Source organism: Takifugu rubripes, chromosome 16 (genome assembly GCF_901000725.2).
Source record: "Takifugu rubripes chromosome 16, fTakRub1.2, whole genome shotgun sequence".
Taxonomy (NCBI): domain Eukaryota; kingdom Metazoa; phylum Chordata; class Actinopteri; order Tetraodontiformes; family Tetraodontidae; genus Takifugu; species Takifugu rubripes.
The window spans coordinates 3,031,121-3,037,120 of record NC_042300.1 but is presented as its reverse complement, the minus strand read 5'-3'; the positions used below and the strand labels follow the sequence as shown (position 1 = coordinate 3,037,120).

The following is a 6,000-nucleotide window of genomic DNA, read 5'->3' as shown; positions in this document are numbered from 1 at the left end:
GCTAAATTTAGCCAGGGTTGTCCCCGTGGACGCTCCAGCTATGTGTCCTTTTACACGAAGATCCTTCGGGGTTGGGGGGGGTGTCAGATGGGCCGTTTTCTCCCAGTGTGTCTGACAGGGTTACGGGACACCCATCAATCAGCCCCAGCAAAGACAAACACACCCACTGAGTGTACACTGGGATGACTGGTACCATCATGACCTGGTTTACGGAAACTGGGATTTCTGCTTTGGACAAACACAGCAGCTCACTCTGGGCTTTGGGCTCGGCTGATCTGGACCTGGTTCGCAGGCTGTGGCGGTGCAGAGCTGCAGGCCGACTCCCTCTGGTGCCACTCAGCCAGCGGTTCCTTAACTAATTATTGAGCTCGTTTATCTCGTTAAGCGCTGATTGATCTGCCAGCTGACGGCAGCTGAGCTGTGTGTCTGTCCTACGTCAGAGGCGCCACCACTAATCAATGCTAACAGCAAAGGGAACAGTTTAACTGTTACGCAACCTCGTTATCAGGCTGGGGGGGGGTGGGGGGTGGTCGTGCCAATGTCAACAGAAGGTCAACCTTCCAGTTAGATGCCAAACTAGTGTGGCTTTAGCTAGCGACTTCTCCGTCTCCATTTTTGTGAGATAATTCATTTTCTCTTATTTCCCGAGAGTCTCTTTTGGGTAACATGAAGTATTTAAAGGCCTCCGTGACCTTTGACCCAGCAGCTATTAATTCTGTACATTCACCCGAGAGGCTGCTCACTTTAGCCGCAGCTCAGCTAAAAACAATGATCAGTAATGTCGCGAACTACAAATCATCTGTCTGATCACATGTCTGGATCTCACGCACACACATACACACACACATACATGCACTGGCGCATGCACACACACACTCAACACTGCTGCTGCACTTTTCAGCATCAAATATGCATCAAATTATATAAGAGAGGCTCTTATATAACAATATCTATCCCCTTCCATGTCCGTGTTTGTGTTTCCCTGCAGAAGCCTAGCTATGATGAAGCCATCTTTGCAGGGACTAAAGAGAACCACAGTGAGGGAAGAGGAGGAAGAGGAGAAGAGTTAAATATAACTGTTGTCGCCCCGAGGAGCATCTGATCAGCAGAACCAGAAATAAACACAAAAAAGCACAATTGTGCAGCTCTATTTTTTCTACTTTTCATAGAAACCCAGAAATAACAGCGGCTGGAGTATATGTGTGCATGTTCGTGTGTGTGGACGCTGAAGTGGGCAGATGTGTGTCACCTTCTGTCTGTTGGACACAGAGATGAGCAGAGAAACAGGAGGCCTCACTCGGCTCAGAAAACCAGCTGCAGGAGATAAATGATTATGAGGACCGTCTGCCCAGCAATACTGTGTCCACACACACACACACACACACACACACACACACACACACACACACACACACACAGAGCATAGTGATCTTCTACCACAGTGGCGTCGCTGCCCGCCACTGGAATTCTCCTCACTGACATTTCTACAGGCCACAAACCCGAGGAGAAACCTCTGAGGCCTCCAACAGGGACCGTGTTCCCATACAATCCCTCTCGTATACACACGCATGTGGACATGCACACGGAAAAGGATGTCAGAGGCAAAAAAACAGGCAACAACGAAAACAGGCAACAAAGAAAACAGGCTGAAACCGTGAACATGATGATGAATCACATGACACACCTGTCTATTAGGTGGTGGCAGCTCAGAACCTGCTCTTGTCCACATGCCACCGGCTCCCTACAGCAGGCCACGACAGTGAACGAGGTGTGCAGCTGTTTCAGAAGAAGGAAGGGTCTGAACGAGCCCCACAGACCTGCATTGGCTCCTCACAACACCCAACTACAACACCTCCACTATTTTTAATCTGAAGGAATGTGCATCTTCTTGCCTGTGTTGAACATCCAGAGTGAATTAGACAGAAGCAGGACGGAGTAAAACATCAGGCAAACAGGCGGCTGACAGCTGCTTCTGATCCTCCGACTGATCCAAGTTCACACAGAGGTCTGACATCAATGAGCTGTCAAAAAACAGCCGCAAACACACCCAAAAGTGCCTGTTCACAGAGGAGGAGAGCGCAGACGACAGCCGAAAGGAGAGGAGGATCAGTGAGGATTTCTGCTGCAGACGGAGGACAGGAATGACACGGACATGAAGGAGCGTTCTCTAAAAAAAGACGAGGCCAAGGAGAGACGGGGGATGGGCGGAGACGGCGAGGAAACAAAAGGATCAAATTCAAAAAGCAGAATCTTCTGATTCTCATGTCACCAACATTGTTCAAATTTAGAATTTATTGAGCCTGAAAAGGTGTTTCAACTTGTTTCCATGGCAACGGGTCGAATTTTGTCTGAAACAAGGAATTAAAATGCCAGAAACCAGCGTTTGGAAAAAGAATCATATCAGCTAGGCTATGGACTAGCTCCCTGTGCTAGCTCCCTGTGCTAGCTCCCTGTGCTAGCTCCCTGTGCTAGCACATGAACCTCTATACCAGAGTGAGGACGCCCGTCTTAATGTCACAGATGAGTCTGCACAGATGCTTTGCTGCTCGAGAGGCTAATCCCACAGAAACTACAGGTCAAATCCCTGGATTTTCCCAAATCCGTCAGTTTTAGACGTGTGAGATTACAGGAGGAGGAAGCTTGCAAGCGTGTCAGGGCAGACAGCTGAATCTGAGAGGAACTTCTGAAATCAGTACGTTCTGTCTGAAGCTGCAGAACCAGACGTTCTCCTCTTCACTGACTCACAGGAAATGGTTCAGGGGAAATAACTGGCTTCTTATCCTGTATGGCGACAGGAAATGATGTCACACTGGCGTGGGCACAGAACGATCTTGCTGTTGTCTCTGAGTGCCTGAAAGCTTCTTCGTGACCCTCAAATTGAAGCACCTGCTACTCACTTTTGCTCTTCTAGTGCAGAAAATCACAGCCTTCAGTCAGATGCCTCCTCCTCCTCTTCCTCTCACTCCTCCTCCTCCTCTCCTACTTCCTCTCTCTCCTCCTCCTCTCCTATTTCTTCTCACTCCTCCTCCTCTTCCTTCCCCACTTCCTCTCACTCCTCCTCCTTCCATCCATCCCATTTGGATCTACTACAGAGCTTTGACATCTGTCTTGAGAGAGGACATGAAGGAGCAGAGAGGAGAAGATTGTGGAGAGAGGAGAGGAAGAAGAAGCTAAAAAAGAGATTCTGAATCAGAAGATAGAAGGTAGCAAACAAGAGTCTCACCCTCAGTGTTCAAGCCCCGCCCACCGGGAGCTTTTTCACAATGTACAAATGAGTTGAAACGTCCAACCGAGCAGCTCTGAACAGGTGAGAACTCCGTGGCTCCGCCTCCTGGACGCTCCTGTGGGACCTCTCAATGACATCATCGGTGCAAGACGGCGGCATCGGCGTCCCAGGATCACGGTAAAGGCCGGCCAGTGTTTCACAGCAACAACAGACACCAGAGTGGCTTTCAGTTGTTGCTGAGTTCCGTCCCACCAACAGGCGAAGCCGCTACAGGAAGTGTGCAGGTGCAGAAGCAACGACGGCATCATTTGCATAAAGAACAACGGTGAGGCCAAAGCAACGCTGCGTCTATGAGCGGCTTCACTGTCGTGTGCATGCACACGCGCATGCACAAACACACACCCTCACCACTCTTTTCCATGTGATTTAAATGCACACACCAAAGTCATCAGTGCACTTCTGGTTACTTGGAGGAAGTGGGAGCAAACTAACTGCGGTTGTCATGGCCACAGTCATATCCCATAATAATATTCAAATTCAGTCACTTCCGTTATCCTACTGACATGCAAACACACACATCGAGCCTATGCGAGTGTGTGTCAAGGACACAGCTTGCATGTGCTGAATGGAGATGTGGTCTCCATGGTAACGGCATACACACGTCTCACGCTTCGTTTCTTTTTCCTGTTTTCAGCGCTCTCCTTTGTGTGTGTCTGTGTGATCGTGTGTGTGTGCGCGCACATGTTTGTGTGTGTGTGTAAGTGTGTTTGTGTGTTTGTCTGTGTGTTCCTGTATGTGTGAATTTGTGTGTGTGTGTGCTTATCTGTGTTCCTGTGTGTGCTTGTCTGTGTGTGTGTGTGTGTGTGTGTGTGTGTGTGTGTGTGTGTGTTCGTTAGCATTAGCATTAGGATGTTAGCATTAACCTGTGTGTACTAATGATTGTGACATGACCAGTGTGTGTCACTGGGCCAATACTGGGCCAGTGTTTGTTTTCAATCACTTCATAGTGCCGCCAACATGAAAAGAACTGGATGGATCAGATCACACACACACACACACATACACACACAGAGCATAGTGGGTGATATGAGAATGACGAAGCATGTTCAAAAGACCATCATCACCTATTTAACCCCACACAGGAAGAGGAGGTGACACTGCTTACACGAATGGTCATGATCACACACACACCCACCCCCACACACACACACACCCACACAGTGCTGATCCAGTCTGAGAAGGGCACCAGTTGAGTAATAGTGGCAAAGCCATGTAATTACATCACCACGTGACAAAGAAAGGCCTGGCAGAGACTTTGTCCCCCAGATCTCTGTCAAAAGTGCTCCAATCAAAGTGGTGCACATGGAAGCAGTGGGTGAGTTTACAGGGGCTGAATGGCAGCTCACGTTGAACAGCTCTGAAGGTTCCAGAAGAGCAAAAGTTGCTGCTCGTCACTGGTGTGTGGAACTGATTCTTGCTCTAATAGGTCAAAAAATCTGATTCCAGAACAAGCCCAGATGTGTCCGTGCTGGAGGTAAACTATCTGGATTCTGTCTGAGGACCAGTTCGCCCCAGCCCCTTTACTGCTTTACATTTAAAGCTCCAAAAAATCCAGTAAAGCCAGTGATCATCTAAACTGGTTCCCACTTGGTCCACATCCTACCTGGTGTTAAGGTTGGTCCTCTGGTACCCTGGTCAGACCGCTTCCAGCGCCCCCTGCAGGAAAAGGACAGAGATTAGCAATGACAGTATGTGTGGACACATATACTGTCAGTATTTAAACCATCAGCATGGGGATGCTGACAGCAGGTTATTGATCCCTGACCAGCTCAAACAGTGTTCCACCAGCATTACCATGACAACAGCTGATCACAGGCACATAAATGTTGGCAGCCTTTCACAGCTGAGTCACCCTCCGTCTTTGACTTCACCAGAAAACAAACCTGGAATTCACTTCCGATTTGATGGGCGGAGCCTGAAGGAGCGGCTCCATGTTGTCAATCAAAATGGTTGTTCTCTTCTTCTATTGAGCCCCATTGAGCCATGAAGTCCTATCAGCTCTGAGCAAAAGAGGCACGCTTGACGCTGCCGTTTCCTGTCTGTGCTCAGTGGTGCAAACACCGGCTGCTATCTGAGCGCCGTCAACCACCAACAGACGCGTTTAAATCTTCATCAGCTCAAGAACCAATCTGTGACATCAGGGAAGAAAACGAGGCTAACTGCTAACTTTCAACCAGTATGTTAACACGCTAACAAGCTAACAGAAAAAACTTCAGAAGGTATCTTGATGATTTAGAGGAACCTGAGAGCGTCCAGGTGACCCAGGTCCTGGCAGCAATAGCTAAATTATTCACTTACTCTTTTTCAAACACACACACACACACGCACACACACACACACACACACACACACACACATCTTTTAACACTGTGAGAGAAAATGTGAGATGAAAGTTGTGTTTCTATAAAAATATCTGGGTTATTATTGTGTGTGTGTTTGTCTGTACGTGTGTGAGTGTCTGTGCATTTGTGTGTGTGTGTGTGGGGGGGGTCACTATTTACAACCCTGAATGGCCATCTGAGGTGGCAGTGAGACAGATGGGATGTAGGCTGCCCCCCTTCCTCACACACACTGACGCGCCCACACGCGCATACGCTCACACACAAGTAGACGCACACGCGCGCGCATTATGTCGCTACTGTTCTTCCGTCTGATGCTTTAAAAGCTCTAAAAGCTCAGTAGCTCGAAAAGCGCCCCCTGGGGGGCACATGCAG

General features: G+C 48.7%; 1 protein-coding gene across 5 annotated transcripts in view; it reads right to left on the bottom strand.

The window, feature by feature from the left end:
- The window catches only part of hivep2a (HIVEP zinc finger 2a), a 37,736-nt gene that overhangs the window by 27,343 nt on the left and 4,393 nt on the right, over nt 1-6,000 (bottom strand). For 3 of the 5 annotated variants that reach the window (XM_029849526.1, XM_029849525.1, XM_011611813.2), the window contains exon 2: nt 4,890-4,942. The gene's annotated coding sequence lies outside the window, so the exon portion shown is untranslated. Of the gene's footprint in view, nt 1-2,897; nt 3,188-3,223; nt 3,930-4,889; nt 4,943-6,000 lie in introns of those variants that run through there. The other 2 variants (XM_029849527.1, XM_029849530.1) reach the window with 2 other exon arrangements.